Source organism: Salvelinus namaycush, chromosome 20 (genome assembly GCF_016432855.1).
Source record: "Salvelinus namaycush isolate Seneca chromosome 20, SaNama_1.0, whole genome shotgun sequence".
Lineage (NCBI taxonomy): Eukaryota > Metazoa > Chordata > Actinopteri > Salmoniformes > Salmonidae > Salvelinus > Salvelinus namaycush.
This window is the reverse complement of record NC_052326.1, coordinates 16708273-16732556: the sequence shown is the minus strand read 5'-3', so window position 1 is coordinate 16732556 and position 24284 is coordinate 16708273.

The window sequence follows — 24284 nt, the reverse complement described above, 5'->3', positions numbered from 1 at the left end:
CGATTAAGGACCTTCCTCCTCCTGATGGAATCTAGCTAGGAGTGAGTCAGCCCATACTGCATACACACATATACACACATATACACACATATACACACATATACACACATATGCACACATATGCACACATATACACATATATTTTATTTTATTTTTATTTCACCTTTATTTAACCAGGTAGGCTAGTTGAGAACAGGTTCTCATTTGCAACTGCGACCTGGCCAAGATAAAGCACAGCAATTCGACACATACAACAACACAGAGTTACACATGGAATAAACAAAACATAGTCAATAATACAGTAGAACTAAAGAAAACAAAGTCTATATACAGTGAGTGCAAATGAGGTAAGATAAGGGAGTTAAGGCAATAAATAGGCCATGGTGGCGAAGTAATTACAATATAGCAATTAAACACTGGAATGGTAGATGTGCAGAAGATGAATGTGCAAGTAGAGATACTGGGGTGCAAAGGAGCAAGATAAATAAATAAATACAGTATGGGGATGAGGTAGGTAGATAGATGGGCTGTTTACAGATGGGCTATGTACAGGTGCAGTGATCTGTGAGCTGCTCTGATAGCTGGCGCTTAAAGCTAGTGAGGGAGATATGAGTCTCTAGCTTCAGAGATTTTTGCAGTTCGTTCCAGTCATTGGCAGCAGAGAACTGGAAGGAAAGACGACCAAAGGAGGAATTGGCTTTTGGGGTGAGATATACCTGCTGGAGCGTGTCCTACGAGTGGGTGCTGCTATGGTGACCAGTGAGCTGAGATAAGGCGGGGCTTTACCTAGCAGAGACTTGTAGATAACCTGTAGCCAGTGGGTTTGGCGACGAGTATGAAGCGAGGGCCAACCAACGAGAGTGTACAGGTCGCAATGGTGGGTAGTGTATGGCGCTTTGGTGACAAAACGGATGGCACTGTGATAGACTGCATCCAGTTTGTTGAGTAGAGTGTTGGAGGCTATTTTATAGATGACATCACCAAAGTCGGTAGGATGGTCAGTTTTACGAGGGTATGTTTGGCAGCATGAGTGAAGGATGCTTTGATGCTTTGTTGCGATATAGGAAGCTGATTCTAGATTTAATTTTGGATTGGAGATGCTTAATGTGAGTCTGGAAGGAGAGTTTACAGTCTAACCAGACACCTAGGTATTTGTAGTTGTCCACGTATTCTAAGTCAGAGCCGTCCAGAGTAGTGATGCTGGACGGGCGAGCAGGTGCGGGCAGTGATCGGTTGAATAGCATGCATTTAGTTTTACTTGCATTTAAGAGCAGTTGGAGGCCACGGAAGGAGAGTTGTATGGCATTGAAGCTCGTCTGGAGGTTAGTTAACACAATGTCCAAAGAGCGGCCAGAAGTATACAGAATGGTGTCGTCTGCGTAGAGGTGTATCAGAGAATCACCAGCAGCAAGAGCAACATCATTGATGTATACAGAGAAGAGAGTCGGCTCGAGGATTGAACCCTGTGGCACCCCCATAGAGACTGCCAGAGGTCTGGACAACAGGCCCTCCGATTTGACACACTGAACTCTGTCTGAGAAGTAGTTGGTAAACCAAGCAAGGGAATCATTTGAGAAACCAAGGTTGTCGAGTCTGCCAATAAGAATGTGGTGATTGACAGAGTCGAAAGCCTTGGCCAGGTCGATGAATACGGCTGCACAGTAATGTCTCTTATCGATGATGTCGTTTAGAACACACATATACACACATGTGTGTAACAACATCTCCACCCCGCTGATCCTCAACACTGGGGCCCCACAAGGGTGCGTTCTGAGCCCTCTCCTGTACTCTCTGTTCACCCACGACTGCGTGGCCATGCACGCCTCCAACTCAATCATCAAGTTTGCGGACGACACTACAGTGGTAGGCTTGATTACCAACAACGACAAGACGGCCTACAGGGAGGAGGTGAGGGCCCTCGGAGTGTGGTGTCAGGAAAATAACCTCACACTCAACGTCAACAAAACAAAGGAGATGATTGTGGACTTCAGGAAACAGCAGAGGGAGCACCCCCCTATCCACATCGACGGGACAGTAGTGGAGAAGGTGGAAAGTTTTAAGTTCCTCGGTGTACACATCACGGACAAACTGAATTGGTCCACCCACACAGACAGCGTTGTGAAGAAGGCGCAGCAGCGTCTCTTCGACCTCAGGAGGCTGAAGAAAGTCGGATTGTCACCAAAAGCACTCACAAACTTTTACAGATGCACAATCGAGAGCATCCTGTCGGGCTGTATCACCGCCTGGTACGGCAACTGCTCCGCCCACAACCGTAAGGCTCTCCAGAGGGTAGTGAGGTCTGCACATCGCATCACCGGGGGCAAACTACCTGCCCTCCAGGACACCTACACCACCCGATGTCACAGGAAGGCCATAAAGATCATCAAGGACAACAACCACCCGAGCCACTGCCTGTTCACCCCGCTATCATCCAGAAGGTGAGGTCAGTACAGGTCCCTGCATCAAAGCAGGGACCGAGAGACTGAAAAACAGCTTCTATCTCAAGGCCATCAGACTGTTAAACAGCCACCACTAACATTTAGTGGCCGCTGCCAACATACTGACTCAACTCCAGCCACTTTAATAATGGGAATTGATGGAAATGTATGTAAAAATGTATAACTAGCCACTTTAAACAATGCCACTTAATATAATGTTTACATACCCTACATTACTCATCTCATAGGTATATACTGTACTCTATATCATCTACTGCATCTTGCCATCTTTATGTAATACATGTATCACTAGCCACTTTAAACTATGCCACTTTATGTTTATATACCCTACATTACTCATCTCATATGTATATACTGTAGTCTATACCATCTACTGCATCTTGCCTATGCCGTTCTGTACCATCACTCATTCATATATCTTTATGTACATATTCTTTATCCCTTTACACTTGTGTGTATAAGGTAGTAGTTGTGGAATTGTTAGGTTAGATTACTCGTTGGTTATTACTGCATTGTCGGAACTAGAAGCACAAGCATTTCGCTACACTCGCATTAACATCTGCTAACCATGTGTATGTGACAAATAAACATTTATTTTATTTGATATACACACATATATACACATATATACACATATACACACATATACACACATATACACACATATACACACATATTCACACATATACACACACACATTTACACACATATACACACATATACACACACATACACACACATACACACATATACACATATACACACACACATATACACACATATATACACATATATACATGTATACACACATATCCACACATATACACACATATCCACACATATACACACATATACACACATATACACACATATACACACATACACACACATACACACACATACACACATATACACACACATACACACACATACACACACATACACACATATACACACACATACACACACATATACACACACACACACACACACACATACACACACATATATACACACATATACACACACATACACACATATATACACACATATATATATACACACATATACACACATATACACACATATACACACATATGCACACATATACACACATATACACACACACATATACACACACACATATACACACATATACACACACACATGCCAGATGTACACACACATGCACATGACAACACATACATACAGTGGACACACCTACTCATTTAAGGGTTTTTCTTTGTTTTTACTATTTTCTTCATTGTAGAATAATAGTGAAGGCATCAACACTAGGAAATAACACATATGGAATCATGTAGTAACCAAAAAAGTGTTAAGCTAATTAAAATATATTTTATATTTGAGATTCTTCAAAGTAGCCACTCATTGCGTTGATGATAGCTTTGCACACTCTTGGCACACACACCTATACAACTGCAGTCATTGGACAGTTTGTCCACAAATTGTTGCATTAAACACAAGACAATGCAGGTAGTTGTGATGTAATGTTTAGGTTATGGAGGAGTAAGGTCAGTAACCTCTAGGGGAATGTTTGGAGTTGATGTTTAGGGGGTAGGTAGAGTGGTGTGTGTATGGAGAGGCAGGAGGCATGAAGAAGCATGGCGTGGCTTGGCTTGGCTTGGCTGGGATGCCCCATCCCCAAGGGAGTCCTAAGGGATCAGATAAGACACTGTTCCCAGATCAGGGCCATATTGACAGTTCGGGTGGCTGAATAAGAGTGATGGGCTTGGGACTGGAGCTGGGAGGGTAGCGTACCCTTACTGGAAACCTGTCGGAGAACCAGTGACCTCCAAACATTAGGATGACCCTGATGACCCTGATGATTGCTTGATTGAAGCTGAATTGTCCCTTCTGGTTGGGAGGAATACATTTTGGAGATGCATTGCGCATTGGTAGATAGGTTCATTGAATTGGGTTGGGTGCAGTGGAGTGAGATGTACTTAGCACAATTATGCTGTCTGGGTTTAGGCTGGGCTGCCTGATTGGGCACTACTAGTCTCTACTTAGCTGGGCTAAACTTTCGCAATATGGCAGTTGATAGGGGTGAAGAGGTTGGCTCTAGGGAAGCGGATGGGAACAGGTTGTTACGAAGGTCTCCTGAGACCCCACCTGCATTGGGCAGTACAGGGGATTCTGTGGCGGATAAGAACATGGTCTATTCCCAAATACCCAGCCATATTTTACATTTGAGTCATTTAGCAGACGCTTTTATCCAAGTTCATTCATCTTCAGATAGCCAGGTGAGTCAACCACATATCACAATCGTAGTAAGTACATTTTTACCCAATACAGAACTTATCAGCAAACTCAGTGCTAGTTGGACAAGTGCAAAACAAGAAGACTGAGATGTTTCATTTAAGAGACTCTTTGAAGAGGTAGGGTTTCAGTTGTTTTCGGAAGATGGGCAGGGACTCTGCTGTCTTAGCTTCAGGGGGAAGATGGGGAGGGACTCTGCTGTCTTAGCTTCAGGGGGAAGATGGGAAGGGACTCTGCTGTCTTAGCTTCAGGGGGAAGATGGGCAGGGACTCTGCTGTCTTAGCTTCAGGGGGAAGATGGGCAGGGACTCTGCTGTCTTAGCTTCAGGGGGAAGATGAGCAGGTACTCTGCTGTCTTAGCTTCAGGGGGAAGATGGGCAGGTACTCTGCTGTCTTAGCTTCAGGGGGAAGATGGCAGGGACTCTGCTGTCTTAGCTTCAGGGGGAAGATGGGCAGGGACTCTGCTGTCTTAGCTTCAGGGGGGAGATGGGCAGGGACTCTGCTGTCTTAGCTTCAGGGGGAAGATGGGCAGGGACTCTGCTGTCAGCTTCAGGGGGAAGATGGGAAGGGACTCTGCTGTCTTAGCTTCAGGGGGAAGATGGGCAGGGACTCTGCTGTCTTAGCTTCAGGGGGAAGATGGGCAGGGACTCTGCTGTCTTAGCTTCAGGGGGAAGATGGGCAGGGACTCTGCTGTCTTAGCTTCAGGGGGAAGATGGGCAGGGACTCTGCTGTCTTAGCTTCAGGGGGAAGATGGGCAGGGACTCTGCTGTCTTAGCTTCAGGGGGAAGATGGGCAGGGACTCTGCTGTCAGCTTCAGGGGGAAGATGGGCAGGGACTCTGCTGTCTTAGCTTCAGGGGGAAGATGGGCAGGGACTCTGCTGTCTTAGCTTCAGGGGGAAGATGGGCAGGGACTCTGCTGTCAGCTTCAGGGGGAAGATGGGCAGGGACTCTGCTGTCTTAGCTTCAGGGGAAAGATGGGAAGGGACTCTGCTGTCTTAGCTTCAGGGGGAAGATGGGAAGGGACTCTGCTGTCCTAGCTTCAGGGGGAAGATGGGAAGGGACTCTGCTGTCCTAGCTTCAGGGGGAAGATGGGAAGGGACTCTGCTGTCTTAGCTTCAGGGAGAAGCTTGTTCCACTTTTGGGGTGCCCGGACAGAGGAGAGCTTTGACTGGCCTGAGAGAACAGAGAATTAGGGGCTCTATTCAATCCGTATCCAGGAAGTTCAGCGTTACAGTGTGATTGAAATTGAATGCAGAGGAGACTGCAACACGCTAAACGCTGCATATGTCGGCTCCATCGACTCAATGACTTTTACATTTCTATCGCGCAATCTGTACTGCTTCTGCGATCCAGATTGACTAGAGCCCAAATACTTTTTTCACGTAAGGCTCTGGCTCTCATAAGCTTCTTTGAGACCCACTGGTGGTTCGTTTCTTGTTGATGCCTCCTTGCTCTGAGCTGAAACTTTGGGTTGTCTATGTGTTTTTGTAATTGGTCACAGTAAAATGGCAAGAGATTATGTGAGGTAGGTTGTACGCGTTTGGAAATCTCTTATCTAAGAGATGATTGTCCTCGCTGTTGTGATGTTGCTTCTGTTTTCTGTGGGCAGTATGGTCACATCTCTGCAGGAGCCATAGAGGGGTCTTTGATGAGTTTTTCCTCAGAGAGAAATAATGTTGCTGCATACAGCGTCCGTATTATAGTCCTTAGCCTGCAGACAACCTCTCACAGTTCTTAGTTGATGAAGTATAGTGTCTCTGTCTCTTTCACACACACACACACACGTGCAGAAACGCACACACGTGCTGAAACGCACACACGTGCTGAAACGCACACACACACGTGGACATACACACACACACACACAGACACACATATACTCTCACACGCTCCTTTTCACCGTGACCTGACCTATTAACCCAATACACACCACCATGTCTATTCGAACACACACATGCATTCACACAGCATTACAAATCCTGATCTTACACACCACCATGCACACGGTCTCACAAACACTCTCTCCTCTTTCTCAGTCCCCCCCTTCTCTCTCTCTCTCTCTCTCTCTCTCTCTCTCTCTCTCTCTCTCTCTCTCGCTCTCTCTCGCTCTCGCTCTCTCTCGCTCTCTCGCTCTCTCGCTCGCTCTCTCTCTCTCTCTCTCTCTCTCTCTCTCTCTCTCTCTCTCTCTCTCTCTCTCTCTCTCTCTCACACACACACACACACACACACAGTATTGGTGGGACAGACTAACTGGCTCTCAGGCTAATTGAGTTGGGTGTGTGGCCCCGCGTGGCCCCAGTCTGACCCTGCTATAGCCAGGGACGCTACTGAGCCCCGGCTTTGATACATTTGATACGGTTTAAGTGTGGAATGAAGACCTAAGCCTGTTTACATTTGAACTGGATTAGTGTTGGGGTGACAGTAATGAGAGAGAGAAGGAAGAAGAATGGGGTTTAGTGAAAGAAAAGTTATGTTTCATTCTACATTGAACTTTGTTGGCTTTGTCCAAGACTGCCTGAGGGTGTAATGTTTCCAGTTTGTCTATATTTGAAAGTTGGTCATTTTTAGAAGTTAGATTCCTTTTTATTTTGTCTGTTTGTGCTCTTGAGCGTCCTTGACATGATATTGCTATCATGTAGTGATAGATGTACATGTGAATTAATGTGGATGGATACCTAATCTCCAAGTGCAACAAGTAAATGGTCAGAGAGCGAGGGGGAGGCTAGAAAAATGGTTAGGGAGGAGAGTGTAAGTGTATGCGTGCATGTTTGTGTATTTGGGCAGTCTTTAGTGTATAATACTGTTTATTATGGGTATCAATGTGCTATTATGCATTAGTTAAATGGCACATTACTGTAATTGAGTGACTGAAAACAGGGGGCACCTGATATCTTTCCCTCTCTCACCATCCTCCCAATCTGATTTTCTCTCTCTCTCTCTCTCCTTCACTTCCATATCCCTCTCTCCCTCCCTTCCTGAGGTAATGATTTGATGTAGCTAATGGCTTCCTAAAAGTTGTAGAAAGTGCAGAACCAGCGGCGTCTAGGGTTTCAGACGTTGGAGGTCTGCCAGGTAAGGGGGGGAGAGTAGTGGGTGATAGGTAAATAGGAGAGGAGAGAGAAAAATATATTTGTGCAAAATTGTGTCTTGCATGTATTCCAGTTAATAAAAGCCTTCGAAGATATTTCCTGTCTAAGTCCCAGACACTAAGATCTCAGACCTAATGTCATTAAGGGATCTCCCCTATAGGCCTGGCTGTCCATGCAACACGCGGTACATGTTAGAGAGCTGCAATGTGATTTGTTAGGCAACCATACGACCAACGTACTCCCTGAAAACCAACAAACCCAAATGTTTCGTGTTGCATTCAAAGGGATTCTCTGTGAGTAGTTGTTCTCCAAAGTTGTTCTGACATTTAGCCCTGAGGTGTGTCTGACCAACTCTTTGACTTGCAGAGAGACAGATAAACCCCTGATGCTGGCAGTATAATGGATAGTATTGTTGGAGATCTCCTTGGCCCTCAAAGTCACCCCACATGAAAGAACTGATCCTCTCAACGGAGAAGGTTACAACATCAGATTGATATGTGTGTGTGTGCGCATGATAGTGCTTACATTGGTTCCTTCACATTAAATGTTTGTGCTTCTGCCTCTCTCTCTCTCCCTCTTTGTCACTTTCTTTTTTCCTTTCTGCTCTCTCTCTCTCTCTCTCTCTCTCTCTCTCTCTCTCTCTCTCTCTCCCTCTCTCTCTCTCTCTCTCTCTCTCTCTCTCTCTCTCTCTCTCTCTCTGTGTGTGTGTATTGTGGGAGTGTGTTTGTGTGTGTGTTTGGAAAATGTCTCCCTGCTCACATGATGCCCTGTGGCAACCCCTAACTAACCGTGTAGGCGCCAGCAGGAGGGGGGTCAGAGGGGGGAAGACAGGCACGAGAAGATGGGAAGGGAGCGTGGTGGTGGGTTGGGCTGAGGGGTACACTGGCTGATTCGTGTCACATGATGGACAAATTTTGCAGCCAAAGTCTACTCAAACAACAGAGTATTATATTATTATATTATGATGACTCATGACCAGGGCCAGTGTTGTGCAAGCCCACAGAACTACCGTCTGGACACAACAGAACACAGCATACCCACATCACTTTCCCTACTACTGAAAATACACACGGGTTAACATGATTCGATAAGCACTCACGTGCAGCCAGAAGAACATTTAACAGTACATTACAATGGTTAGATCTGTGAAATGAAAATGTGTTATTTTGGACACAGGGTGAAGCTCTAACTTTACAGTAGTCTAACCTTTATAATTTGTCGTTCTTATTTCCTGTTATTGAGGTGGGTGGAACCACCTAGTCATGCTTATAGGTGAGCATCTACCAATGATATGTCTTGATCTGGTTTATTTTATTACTTAAGACCAGTAATGTGATACAATGATACATAGCCCATCTGTAAATAACCCATCCAATCTACCTCACCTCTACCTCATCCCCATATTGTTATTATTTACTTTTCTGCTCTTTTGCACACCAGTATTTCTACTTGCACTTCATCATCTACACATCTATCACTCCAGTGTTAATTTACTAAATTGTAATTACTTCGCTACTATGGCCTATTTATTGCCTACCTCCTCACACAATTTGCACACACTGTATATAGACTTTCTTTTTTTCTATTGTGTTTTTGACTGTACACTTGTTTATTCCATGTGTAACTCTGTGTTGTTGTTCGTGTCACACTGCTTTGCTTTATCTTGGCCAGGTTGCAGTTGTAAATGAGAACTTGTTCTCAACTAGCCTACCTGGTTAAATAAAGGTGAAATAAAAAATAAAATAAAAAAATGAGAGAAAGTGAGAGACACAGAGAGACAGATTAAAGAAGGGGGGAACTGAGGCTGCTTTTCTGTGTGTGGCGCTCTATCGCACAGCCTTTCATGATGCTGTCATCTCCTATGTTCTCCGTCCATTAATCACGCAGCTTGTTCAACAGTGTATGTTTGTGTGTAAATGAGTGACTGAGTGTGTGTGGGAGTGTATGAGGCAGAGGTGGCAATGTTTTGTTAGTACTGGAGCGACAACTGGCCCCAGGCCTTCAACACAGGGTTGTGAGGAGCCGCTGTGAAATGGGCTGGACAGGGGCGGCAGCTTCCCTGTGTGTATGTGTGTGTGTGTGTGTGTGTGTGTGTGTGTGTGTGTGTGTGTGTGTGTGTGTGTGTGTGTGTGTGTGTGTGTGTGTGTGTGTGTGTGTGTGTGTGTGTGTGTGTGTGTGTGTGTGTGTGTCAGTGTGTGTGTGTGTGTGTGTGTGTGTGTGTGTGTGTGTGTGTGTGTGTGTGTGTGTGTGTGTGTGTGTGTGTGTGTGTGTGTGTGTGTGTGTGTGTGTGTGTGTGTATATATATATACAGGGCCGTAGCTACATACGAGGACACCATGGTCTGGTTCTATATTTTTTAGAATAAAAAAAAAGGAACTCAGTCGGGGTTGACAGTTTCCTCTTGTTATATGTCTTGTTATATGTCTTGTTATATGTCTTGTTATATGTCTTGTTATATGTCTTGTTATATGTCTTGTTATATGTCTTGTTATATGTCTTGTTATATGTCTTGTTATATGTCTTGTTATATGTCTTGTTATATGTCTTGTTATATGTCTTGTTATATGTCACTCACTGACAGTCATTCAATTTGCCCATGTCAGTCAAACATTTTGGGATTGGTAAATTAGTCTAGTTAGTCTAGCCAGCTATCTAAGCTCGTAGTAATCATGGCTGAATTACCAACTGGGCACGCAGGGCACATGCCCAGGGGCCCTGAACTCCAGCGGGCCCCCATAGATTTTGTTAGTCATTGACACTCAGATGGCATATTAACATGGCAAAAGTTATGTCAAAATGTGTAGAATTGCAGGAAATTTGCTTTTAAAACTTTATAAAATGTGCTTATAATTCCCAACATTCTGTTAAGCTATTTGTTAGTCAACTTGTTTATAATTACATATACGCAGCTTGTCTTCTGTGATTACTTGTTGCCCTAGAAAACAAAATAAGTCCTTGCTCATCAGAATAATCTTGTAGTTGACATCGGTCAAGTTTGTTTTCTCTTTCCTTTTTCATCTCCGCTTCCCTCCCGCAGCAACGGCGTTTCAGGAATGGGGAGAAAATGCAATAACTCAAAAGAAAAACTGAAAATGTTCAAATTACACCAGTTTCACCGGTTTTAAGGGAATTAAAAGCTGTTAAACGACCCAACATGTTTTTGCTGAGATTTCAGTTAAACTTGGATGCATATTTTATGTGGATGGAGACCTACAATCAGTGTCCAGATTTCAGTTAGGCTACTATTCCATTTAACCCATCTGAACTGTACAGTTCCCTTGATTTGCTATGTTGAAGTCTTGTGACTGTCGAATTTGTATAGTGCCTCACAATCATTACACATAACAAAGCCGACACTGCTATCATCCTCTTTCACCACTTCACCAAATCTTTCCCTGTAACGATCGTCGTGGGCTGAAGGAGTGGACCAAGGTGCAGCGTGGTACGTGTTCATGATATTTATTTAACTCAGAACACTAAGACAAAATAACAAATATAGACCAACACGAAACAGTTCTGTCTGGTGCAGACACAAAGACAGAAAACAACTACCCACAACACACAGGTGGAAAAAGCCACCTAAGTATGGTTCTCAATTAGAGACAACGCTAGACAGCTGCCTCTGATTGAGAACCACACCCGGCCAAACACACAGAAATTGAAAACATAGAACACACAACATAGAATGCCTACCCCAACACACGCCCTGACCAAACAAAAATAGAGACATAAAAAGGATCTCTAAGGTCAGGGCGTGACATTCCCAAACATTAGAATACTGTTCTGGCCCTCCCCACTGGGCAAAAACTGGTGGAATCAACGTTGTTTCCACGTCATTTCAACACAAAAAATCTATTTGATGAAGTTGAATCAATGTGGGAAAATGATTTGATTTGCATGAAGTTATCAACATAATGGAACTTTTGTCTTTTTTTCACCCAACTTTTAACCTAAATCCTGTTAAATTGTGACATTGTTTTGATGATTTCACGTTGAATTCACGTTAGTTGACAACTCAGCCAAAACTGGGCATTGAAAAGATGTCTGTGCTCAGCTTTCCATTTCGCAGCTTTTATCTTATTGAATTATACTCTAACATTGTCCTTTTTGTCTCAGCGGATTGACGTGAACTTTTTTTGCCCAAGTTCCTAAAAGCATTTGGCAATTGGCGTGTATTTGGCGCACTACAGTTAGGCGCAAAACTTAGGCTACGCACTAATGCCAGAAAAACCTCAATGTAGCCTATAGATAGGAATTGCACAGAAACTATACATTTATGGATTTTAAATGCATTGTTTTCTCTTTATTGCGAGTTATGAGTCAACCCGGGCATCAATAGTGTACGCACGCTCAATTACCTATGCATTTCTTCTGTTATTACCGTATATGTATTTACTTTGTAATGTAATGTGTGCATGTACACTTTCATAAAAAAACAAAAATCACACAATATATTTTTCAACACAAAATATCTTTACACTACTCTCACTTGTACAGTGTACATGCATGCACATGAGCAAAACATGGCCACACCAGGCTCTCTACCTCCATCCTCACCTCTGACACCACGTGCAGCAGATACAATGACAAGTTGTTCTGCCATCTTCTCTGCTCTGCTCTTGGAGTGAGTCCAGCAGCAGTCAGAATGTGCTACCCCTCCACCTCTCCTCACACAGGATGGAGGGAAAATCTGTTTCTGTCTAAGGAAGGACGGGAGAAGAAGAGTGAACAGGGACAGGAAGCTTTGTAAAGCTGTAAGGAGAGAGAGAATAATGGATGGAAAGAGAGCGGGTTGGATAAATGGAAATGAATTTAAAAAAACATCCTGGCTTATTCAGCAGTCTTTACTCCTCCTCTCTTCCTTCTTTTTGTTTTTTTCTCTCTTCTTCTTGATCACTTCTCTTTCCCCTCGCCTGCATTCCTTACGGTTTTGTCTTCCTGCCAAGGAAACTAATCAGAAAGCTCTCTCTCCACTCTTTTCTTTGTCTCGCTCTGCTTTTCTCTCTCTCTCTTTCCATTTGCGCTTTGAAACTATGGTCCCTACACACCCCACTGTAGCTTGTGTGCTAAATATGTGCATGTGACCAATAACATTTGATTTGATTTGTCACTTCCCAGACTTCTGGGAAGTGACCCTGGGGTGGCTATACTCGTGTCCAGCGAACTTGCCTATCGGCGGGAGGGGTGTAGTAAAATAATCTTTCATCACCTTCAGGAGAGACTTTTCCTTGTATGGAGAAGCTCTCATTTCATTAAGGACTTATTGCCCTTTTAAAGAACGACTGCCCCTGAAAACCAACTAATCCCTTTGAAACGGCTTATATGGCATCGACATATAAGCATTCCCCAACCAAAGATCCTCAAAAGCCGTGCTATAAATTCTCGGACAACCCAAAGATTCCTAGATGCCCTTCCAGACTCCCTCCACCTACCCAAGGACCTCGGAGGACAAAAATCGGTTAACCACCAAACTGAGGATCTTAATTTAACCTTGTGTAATACCCTAGATGCAGTCGCACCCCTAAAAACAAAAAATATTTGTCACAATAAATTTTCTCCCTCGTGTATAGAAAATACCTGAGCCCTGACGCAAGCTTCCAGATAATTAGAATGGAAATGACGCTCCACCAAACTGGAAGTCTTCCTACTAGCTTGGAAAGACAGTACCGTGCAGTATCTAAGAGCCCTCACTGCTGCTTGATCATGCTATTTTTCCAACCTAATTGAGGAAAAAAAGAACAATCCTACATTTATTTTTGATACTGTCGCAAAGCTAACTAAAAAGCTGCATTCAACAACATAGGATAGCTTTCACTTCAGCAGTGATAAATTCATAATTAGAAAGCGAATTACTGACTCCACTTTGAATCTGCGTATCTCTCTTAAGCTCAGTTGTCCTGAGTCTGCACAGAACTGCCAGGACCTAGGATCAATGGAGACACTCAAGTTTTTTAATCCTGTATCTCTTGACACATTCCTGAAAATAGTCATGGTGTAACGTTCGTTGTTGGAAGGATTGGACCAAGGTGCAGCGTGGAAGGCGTTCATCATGTTTATTAATGTGAACCAGCAACAAAACAATAAAGAGTAACAAAACGCACGTGCAGCTTTGTAGTGCAAAAGGCTACAATACAAAAACAAGATCCCACAACCACAGTGGGGAAAAGGCTGCCTAAATATGATCCCCAATCAGAGACAACGATAGACAGCTGCCTCTGATAGGGAACCATACCAGGCCAACATAGAAATACAAAAACTAGAGTACCCACCCTAGTCACACCCTGACCTAACCAAAATAGAGAATAAAAAGGATCTCTAAGGTCAGGGCGTGACACATGGCCTCTAAACCGTCAAGCTGCATACTGGACCATATTCCAACTAAACTACTGAAAGAGCCAAGTCCTGTGATTGGCCCTCCTATGTTGAACATAATAAACAGCTCCTTATCCACCGGATGTGTACCAAACTCACTAAAAGTGGTAGTAATAAAGCCTCTCTTGAAAAAGCCAAACATTGACTCGAAAAATGTAAAAAACTAACGGCCTATCTTGAATCTCCCATTCCTATTAAACATTTTAGAAAAGCTGTTGCGCAGCAACTTACTGCCTTCCTGAAGACAAGCAATGTATACGAAATGCTTCACTCCTGCCACCTGACTGCACCTGGATTTAGACCCCATAATAGCACTGAGACTGCACTCGTGAAGGTGGTAAATTACCTTTTAATCGCGTCAGAGCAAGGATCTGCATCTGTCCTCGTGCTTCTAGACCTTAGCGCTGCTTTTGACGCCATCGATCAACACATTCTTTTGGAGAGATTAGAAACCCTAATTGGTCTACACAGACAAGTTCTTGCCTGGTTTATATCTTATCTGTTGGAAAGATATCAGTTTGTCTCTGTGGATAGTTTGTCCTCTGACAAATCAATTGTACATTTCGGCGTTCCTCAAGGTTCTGTTTTAGGACCACTATTGTTTTCACTATATATTCTACCTCATGGTGATGTCATTCGGAAAACCAATGTCAACTTTCACTGCCATGTGGACGATACACAGCTGTCAATTTCAATCAAACATGGTGAAGCCCCAAAATTGCCTACCCTGGAAGCCTATGTTTCAGACATAAGAAAGTGGATGGCGGCACATTAAACTCGGACAAAACAGAGATGCAGAGGTCCCAAGAAACAGTTGATAATTTTTCACAGGCTCATCATTCGTACAAATACAGAAGGTAACCCGCTTCATTACTTTGTTACATTTGATAACCCAATTATGAAGCATAATTTATGTAAACTGATATTATTTGTTGCTTGTTTTCTACTTATTAGATGCATATAATGTCCAGGGCATAACCTATCCTAATGGAACCAGCCTGATTGCTGTCTTCACCATTCTATTTTACTTCACATTTTATGATATCTGAAGTGAAATAGAAAAGTGAATGCAACGATCAGGTTAGTTCCACCAGGCTAATCATAACCACCATTGATAATGTAATCAGTGCTCTGTGTGTGTGTGTGTGTGTGTGTGTGTGTGTGTGTGTGTGTGTGTGTGTGTGTGTGTGTGTGTGTGTGTGTGTGTGTGTGTGTGTGTGTGTGTGTGTGTGTGTGTGTGTGTGTGTGTGTGTGTGTGTGTGTGTTTGTTTGCTTGTTTGTTTGTGTGTGTGGCCGACCAGTATCTTTGATGAGGGGCCAGGAGCTGATCTACGCTGCTATGCCCATCAATAGGGCTCATGCAATGACCTCACCTCCAGCCTCACCTCTTGCCTGCTCACCAATGGTCGTCGACGGGGAGAACAGAATTAGGCAGATTTAGTCTGACCTGTTCAAGCTTCAACATAGTATATGTTGGTGTGTCAGATATCGCTTGTTCTAGCTGCCATTGGTAATAGAACAGTGACTGTGTGTATGTGTTCACAGATGCTTGTATTCAGCCTGGACCTTTGAAACTTGCAATATGATTTGATGGAGTCCAGACTGACAGACGGGCTTGATGCTGATGTCTCTGAATGGAGAGCGACATTGCACTCAGCAATAAAATGGGACGCCATACAGGAAGGTATGACGACTGACACGTTTGGCAAGGTAGCCCCAGCACCACCAGACAAAATGCTAATAGGTACAGTATCTGTATCAGCTGTGAATGAAAGACATGAAATATGAAAGACAAGTGTAATATTTGCACATTGTTATATCAGCAGAACACTGCTTCGACAGTATTATGTGAAGGATGGTTTGTTCTACATGGAACTGTTACACTTGAAAGTTATCAAAACACACACTTTGTTTACAATATCTACATAAGTTCAGTAATTGCATTCTTCTCATATTACTCTGTAGGCTACTCAGTACAAGAAGAGGGTCATCCTCCTGCGTCTCACATCTGCCTGTAGTTACTGAACTCTGCCTGCTGGACCCATGAGGCCAACCTTGTCATATCTAGGATGAAGTGTCATACACTCCACCCCTCCTGCCACCTGACTGCACCTGTCCATAACCTGTAATTACATCACCCACTGGAGACTTCAAGACAGAACCTCACCCAGAGAGCTGTACATGTCTGTGTGTTGGACAGACAGAGAGCTGTACATGTCAGTGTGTTGGACAGGCAGAAAGCTGTACATGTCAGTGTGTTGGACAGACAGAGAGCTGTACATGTCAGTGTGTTGGACAGGCAGAAAGCTGTACATGTCAGTGTGTTAGACAGACAGAGAGCTGTACATGTCAGTGTGTTGGACAGGCAGAAAGCTGTACATGTCAGTGTGTTGGACAGACAGAGATCTGTACATGTCAGTGTGGTTAGACAGACAGAGATCTGTACATGTCAGTGTGGTTAGACAGACAGAGAGCTGTACATGTCAGTGTGGTTAGACAGACAGAGAGCTGTACATGTCAGTGTGGTTAGACAGACAGAGAGCTGTACATGTCAGTGTGTTGGACTGACAGAGAGCTGTACATGTCAGTGTGTTAGACAGACAGAGAGCTGTACATGTCAGTGTGTTAGACAGAGAGCTGTACATGTCAGTGTGTTAGACAGAGAGCTGTACATGTCAGTGTGTTAGACAGACAGAGAGCAGTACATGTCAGTGTGTTGGACAGACAGAGAGCTGTACATGTCAGTGTGGTTAGACAGACAGAGAGCTGTACATGTCAGTGTGTTGGACAGACAGAGAGCTGTACATGTCAGTGTGTTAGACAGACAGAGAGCTGTACATGTCAGTGTGGTTAGACAGACAGAGAGCTGTACACGTCAGTGTGTTGGACAGACAGAGAGCTGTACATGTCAGTGTGGTTAGACAGACAGAGAGCTGTACATGTCAGTGTGTTGGACAGACAGAGAGCTGTACATGTCAGTGTGGTTAGACAGAGAGCTGTACATGTCAGTGTGTTGGACAGACAGAGAGCTGTACATGTCAGTGTGTTGGACAGACAGAGAGCTGTACATGTCAGTGTGTTGGACAGACAGAGAGCTGTACATGTCAGTGTGTTGGACAGACAGAGAGCTGTACATGTCAGTGGGTTAGACAGACAGAGAGCTGTACATGTGGGTAAACAGACAGAGAGCTGTACATGTGGGTAGACAGACAGAGAGCTGTACATGTCAGTGTGTTGGACAGACAGAGAGTTGTACATGTCAGTGTGGTTAGACAGACAGAAAGCTGTACATGTCAGTGTGGTTAGACAGACAGAGAGCTGTACATGTCAGTGTGGTTAGACAGAGAGCTGTACAGGTCAGTGTGTTAGACATACAGAGAGCTGTACATGTCAGTGTGGTTAGACAGAGAGCTGTACAGGTCAGTGTGTTAGACAGACAGAGAGCTGTACAGGTCAGTGTGTTGGACAGACAGAGAGCTGTACATGTCAGTGTGTTGGACAGACAGAGGGCTGTACATGTCAGTGTGTTGGACAGACAGAGAGCTGTACATGTCAGTGTGTTGGACAGACAGAGGGCTGTACATGTCAGTGTGTTGGACAGACAGAGAGCTGTACAGGTCACTGTGTTAGACAGACAGAGAGCTGTACAGGTCAGTGTGTTGGACAGACAGAGAGCTGTACATGTCAGTGTGTTGGACAGACAGAGAGTTGTACATGTCAGTGTGGTTAGACAGAGAGCTGTACATGTCAGTGTGTTGGACAGACAGAGAGCTGTACATGTCAGTGTGTTGGACTGACAGAGAGCTGTACATGTCAGTGTGTTAGACAGACATAGAGCTGTACATGTCAGTGTGTTGGACAGACAGAGAGCTGTACATGTCAGTGTGGTTAGACAGACAGAGAGCTGTACATGTTAGTGTGGTTAGACAGACAGAGAGCTGTACATGTCAGTGTGTTGGACAGACAGAGAGCTGTACATGTCAGTCTGTTGGACAGACAGAGAGCTGTACATGTCAGTGTGGTTAGACAGACAGAGAGCTGTACATGTCAGTGTGGTTAGACAGACAGAGAGCTGTACATGTCAGTGTGTTGGACAGACAGAGAGCTGTACATGTCAGTGTGTTGGACAGACAGAGAGCTGTACATGTCAGTGTGGTTAGACAGACAGAGAGCTGTACATGTCAGTGTGTTGGACAGACAGAGAGCTGTACATGTCAGTGTGTTGGACAGACAGAGAGCTGTACATGTCAGTGTGTTGGACAGACAGAGAGCTGTACATGTCAGTGTGTTGGACAGACAGAGAGCTGTACATGTTAATGTGGTTAGACAGACAGAGAGCTGTACATGTCAGTGTGGTTAGACAGAGAGCTGTACATGTCAGTGTGTTGGACTGACAGAGAGCTGTACATGTCAGTGTGGTTAGACAGAGAGCTGTACATGTCAGTGTGGTTAGACAGAGAGCTGTACATGTCAGTGTGTTAGACAGACAGAGAGCTGTACATGTCAGTGTGGTTAGACAGACAGAGAGCTGTACATGTCAGTGTGTTGGACAGACAGAGAGCTGTACATGTCAGTGTGTTGGACAGACAGAGAGCTGTACATGTCAGTGTGGTTAGACAGACAGAGAGCTGTACATGTCAGTGTGTTGGACAGACAGAGAGCTGTACATGTCAGTGTGTTGGACAGAGAGCTGTACATGTCAGTGTGGTTAGACAGAGAGCTGTACATGTCAGTGTGGTTAGACAGACAGAAAGCTGTACATGTCAGTGTGTTGGACAGACAGAGAGCTGTACATGTCAGTGTGTTGGACAGAGAGCTGTACATGTCAGTGTGGTTAGACAGAGAGCTGTACATGTCAGTGTGGTTAGACAGACAGAGAGCTGTACATGTCAGTGTGGTTAGACAGACAGAGAGCTGTACATGTCAGTGTGGTTAGACAGACAGAGAGCTGTACATGTCAGTGTGTTAGACAGACAGAGAGCTGTACATGTCAGTGTGTTGGACAGACAGAGAGCTGTACATGTCAGTGTGGTTAGACAGACAGAGAGCTGTACATGTCAGTGTGGTTAGACAGACAGAGGGCTGTACATGTCAGTGTGTTGGACAGACAGAGAGCTGTACATGTCAGTGTGTTGGACAGACAGAGAGCTGTACATGTCAGTGTGTTGGACAGATAGAGATCTGTACATGTCAGTGTGGTTAGACAGAGAGCTGTACATGTCAGTGTGGTTAGACAGAGAGCTGTACATGTCAGTGTGGTTAGACAGACAGAGGGCTGTACATGTCAGTGTGGTTAGACAGACAGAGAGCTGTACATGTCAGTGTGTTAGACAGACAGAGAGCTGTACATGTCAGTGTGTTGGACAGACAGAGAGCTGTACATGTCAGTGTGTTAGACAGACAGAGAGCTGTACATGTCAGTGTGGTTAGACAGAGAGCTGTACATGTCAGTGTGGTTAGACAGACAGAGAGCTGTACATGTCAGTGTGGTTAGACAGACAGAGAGCTGTACATGTCAGTGTGTTAGACAGACAGAGAGCTGTACATGTCAGTGTGTTGGACAGACAGAGAGCTGTACATGTCAGTGTGTTAGACAGACAGAGAGCTGTACATGTCAGTGTGGTTAGACAGACAGAGGGCTGTACATGTCAGTGTGTTGGACAGACAGAGAGCTGTACATGTCAGTGTGTTAGACAGACAGAGAGCTGTACATGTCAGTGTGGTTAGACAGACAGAGGGCTGTACATGTCAGTGTGTTGGACAGACAGAGAGCTGTACATGTCAGTGTGTTAGACAGACAGAGGGCTGTACATGTCAGTGTGTTGGACAGACAGAGAGCTGTACATGTCAGTGTGTTGGACAGACAGAGAGCTGTACATGTCAGTGTGTTGGACAGCAAAATCATTCAATTTGGGCAAATAGACCATGGAAATAGTAAACCATTCTAGTTCTGGTTAGACAGTTGTACTCTACACACAGCGGATTTTGATTTGCTGGGTGAAGTGTAGGCATACTGTCTTTATAAGCACATCAACATGATATTTACAGCAGAAAATGTTTTGCCTTTGTAACCCCAACACATCCATCGATTTTAGTTGATATATCTACACTCAAGCTGGGCGATGTTTGTACAATGTTCACATGTAGCCTACACCTGTAGGGATATTAGTTCTGGAATTTGTCCCCGGGAAAGATCTAACAGAGGACATGAGGAGAGACGAGACAGAACTAGCCAGTTATAGAATATTTTGTTGTTGGACAGCTGAGCAGACTGAAGACCGCGGGCATTAAACTTGCAGTAGTTGATATTGTTTCTACGGTAACATGTATTACATGGTGTGATGAAACGTTGAAACTAAGTTGCAAGCTACTTTCGTAGGAAGGTGTTGTAGAACAAGTGTCTTATGAAACACATTTCAGACACTGCCTCTTGCTATCTTGCCATAACTAATTTGACAGAGAAATATCAGCGAGATTGGATAGCCAGCTTAAGCTATCACCAAGCTATGCTAGCTGCTGTCAGCTTGACTAAACACAAGGTCAGTGCAGGCTTTAGCCTACACATAGAACTGAATTAGTTGATCCATCTTGACATGGCGAGTCAGACAGGAGGGGAGAAGACCTCAACTTCAAAAATGTGTTCTCTCCATAGAAAAGCTAGCTTATTTTACCTCACTGTACCACTGGCCTTGTTTGTTGTGATTGAATGGCAAAGACACACCCAAGAAACACCCACATCAAACCACACACCCAAGATTATTCTTGTTTGCCTTCTGTAATAGTCGTTAGCATTTCTTAATGAGCATTGATGGAAAAACGAGGCCAAATCAGGAAGTGCAGTTGACCTTTAAAGAGTTTCAGGCAGACTAAATGAAACGCTTTTTCTTCAAGCTAATTTGATCTGTCTGAACAGCCTACTTATCATGCTCTGAACCCTCCCCTTGTTTGATAGTTGAATGAAGCCATTTACATCACTGACTTTTAATTAATTTCCCTATTTTGTTTTTTAGTCTTTCTCCAGTAGACCATGACAGTACAGACATGTTTTAATCACCAGAGTAAATGGAATAATTAAATCAGTAAATTTGGTCTTGTCTTTATTTTCACATGGGTGATTAAATATGTAACCAAACCTCAGGATATTATACTGGCGAAGAGTGTGTGTGTGTGTGTGTGTGTGTGTGTGTGTGTGTGTGTGTGTGTGTGTGTGTGTGTGTGTGTGTGTGTGTGTGTGTGTGTGTGTGTGTGTGTGTGTGTGTGTGTGTGTGTGTGTGTGTGTGTGTGTGTGTGTGTGTGTGTGTGTGTGTGTGTGTGTGTGCATGAGTAAAGGAGACCTTGACATTTTATGGCTTTAGAGCCTTAAGATATGCCATGCTATGCTCTGTGGTCAGTCTCTCTCCTCCCGTCTCTCCTCTTATCACTACAGATATAGTCCTGATAGACACCCATACCCAGCGACAGTGTGTGCCACATCAGCTGATGGACAAGATGTAACGCCGCAATGACGAGGAGATGGTCGTATCTGTCGTCATGGCAATGGTGATGGAATGATGACAATCATATTATTCACCCTCCTACTCACAAACACTTAAACCCGTACAGACATACCTACTCGTATACCTATGTAGTATGTACAACCGAGCAAACACACACGTACAGTATGTACACAAGACAGTTCTACGTTTTGTAAACACATCTAAACTCTTGCGCAGGGAGGTGTCACACCCACAATGTATGAGCAAATTATCAACCGTGTGCATAAACCACAGAGGAGTTTGTTTATTTTTTTCGGCGGTATTTCTTACTTCCAACCAATTGTACCAGATGCATATCAGCCAGCGCAGTCTGCCTGATGGAGATAAGAACCAGTAGATGCTGCAGTTGCAACATCCCACTGAGCCAATGAGTGAGCAGAACGCCTCTCATACTGACCCTGAGCAGATAGGCCTGCTGTGTCTCACCTCCCTCCCCCGTATCCCCACTCACTCTGTGTGATTTCTGTGATAATCTCTGTCTCCGAGGGAGACTAGCTTCTGTCTGGTACGCAGGTACACATGGTGGGGTGAGGGTGAGACTGGGAGAGAGGACCTCTGTCTTGGGACCAAGGGGTTGTCCCAAGTAACACCAGGCTCATTCTCGCCCTTTGGGGTTCAATGTGAGGGTGCGGGGTGGATCAGACGATCAGATAGCATTTGTTTACATAGACATTGCTGGGGTGCTGAGGGCTGAGACAAAACAAAAACTACAGCCATGGACAAACAATACGTTGTGTTGTCTAGGAATGCCCTCACCTGAGGCACCATTTCTGCATGAGTGACAAGCCAAGGGGGACTGTAATGATGCCTAACCGACTGGCTCCTGACGCCGGCTCACAATGAGCACCATACAGATGTAGGATCTTAATTTGAGCCAGTTTGCTACAGCAGGAAAATATATACAGAGTGTACAAAACATTAATATTAACGCTAATATTGAGTTACACCCCCCCCCTTTTTTGCCCTCAGAACAGCCTCAATTTGTCGGGGCATGGAATGTAAAAGGTGTTGAAAGCGTTCCACAGGAATGCTGGCCCATGTTGACTCCAATGCTTCCCACAGTTGTGTCAAGTTGGCTGGATGTACTTTGGGTGGTAGACCATTCTTGATACACACAGGAAACTGTTGAGGGTGAAAAACCCAGCAGCGTTGCAGTTCTTGACACAAACCGGTGCGCCTGACACCTATTACCATACCCCGTTCAAAGGCACTTAAATCTTTTGTCTTTCCCATTCACCCTCACAATCCATGTCTCAATTGTCTCAAAACTTAAAAATATGACTTTAACTTGTCTCCTCCCCTTCATCAACACTGATTGAAGTGGATTTAACAAGTGGATTCACCTGGGCAGTCATGGAAAGAGCAGGTGTTCTTAATGTTTTGTATACTCAGTGTAGTTGGTCTGAACGCCCTATGCTGGTTATTCCAATGTGCTTCTTTTTGTGTGTAGACGGTGTAGGTAAGGCCACTGAGTCCATAAGGATTGTTCAAGGTCACAGTTAGAAACATAGTAGCTACATTGCAAGTATTTTTTCTCAAGCCCACACACCTGTAGAGAAGCTCATCCTCTCAATCTTTAGGGACTCTACAAAAGAGACCCTGAACAGTTAACTAATATGAATGAGAAAAAGGAAGTCTCAGTGGGTTGTGACTCCTCTACTTTCCTCTCGTCATCTCTCCTCCTAGGGCTCCTGGGGACCATGCATCCAGGGGCTGGGTCCTGGGTCGCGTCCCCCAGCCCTCACCCCTGGCACTGGGCCCGGCTGCCCTAGATTCCCCCCACTCCAGTTCTCCAATTACCTGCTAGTGAAAGCTGGGGGGGGGCATTGTGAGGGTGCGGAAGAGGATAAGCGGTCCAGACGCCCACTCCCCCGAGCCCTCCCAGGCATTAGTACTGAACTTCCCCCCTGGTTTGTAAATGGGAGCCCCAGATGAATGGGCTTGTTTGTCCGCAGACAGCATGGATGAATTTGTCTGCCTCACAAAGGAACAGAAGGGCCTCAACACTGCCTGAACGCTACACCTGAATGGCACCTGAACACTACCTGTCCCAGGTGAATGCTGTGAATGCTGCCCGTCCCAGGTGAGAGGAGGTCTGACCTAATTTCGTAGAGGATCAAGGGGAGGGCGGTTTCCTTGGTGTCTGCGCCTTGCAACAGCCATTACTACCCAGGCCCAGGATTACCCCACTCAACAGTAGAACAGAATGCATGAATGGAGCAGAATGGAAACGGTTATATGATTGATGCTAATTCTTAATGGTGTCAGTCTGAATTGAACGAAGATCATGTGATTAGGGAGCTGAATAATGTTGGGTTTTTGTACCAGGTTTTTGTAATGCCCTTATATTATTCCAGCAATAAGTGGGGGTTACTAGATGCCCAAACCCATTCTGAAGAGCATATAATCATAGGGGAGCACAACTTCATTTGCTTTCCAACTATACCAAGACCACAAGCACAACATTTCGATGGTCTTTACAACCTCTTTCATTACTGGCCTTCCCATTGCGAAACCCACAAGGAACAGCAATAATGATTTACCACTAAC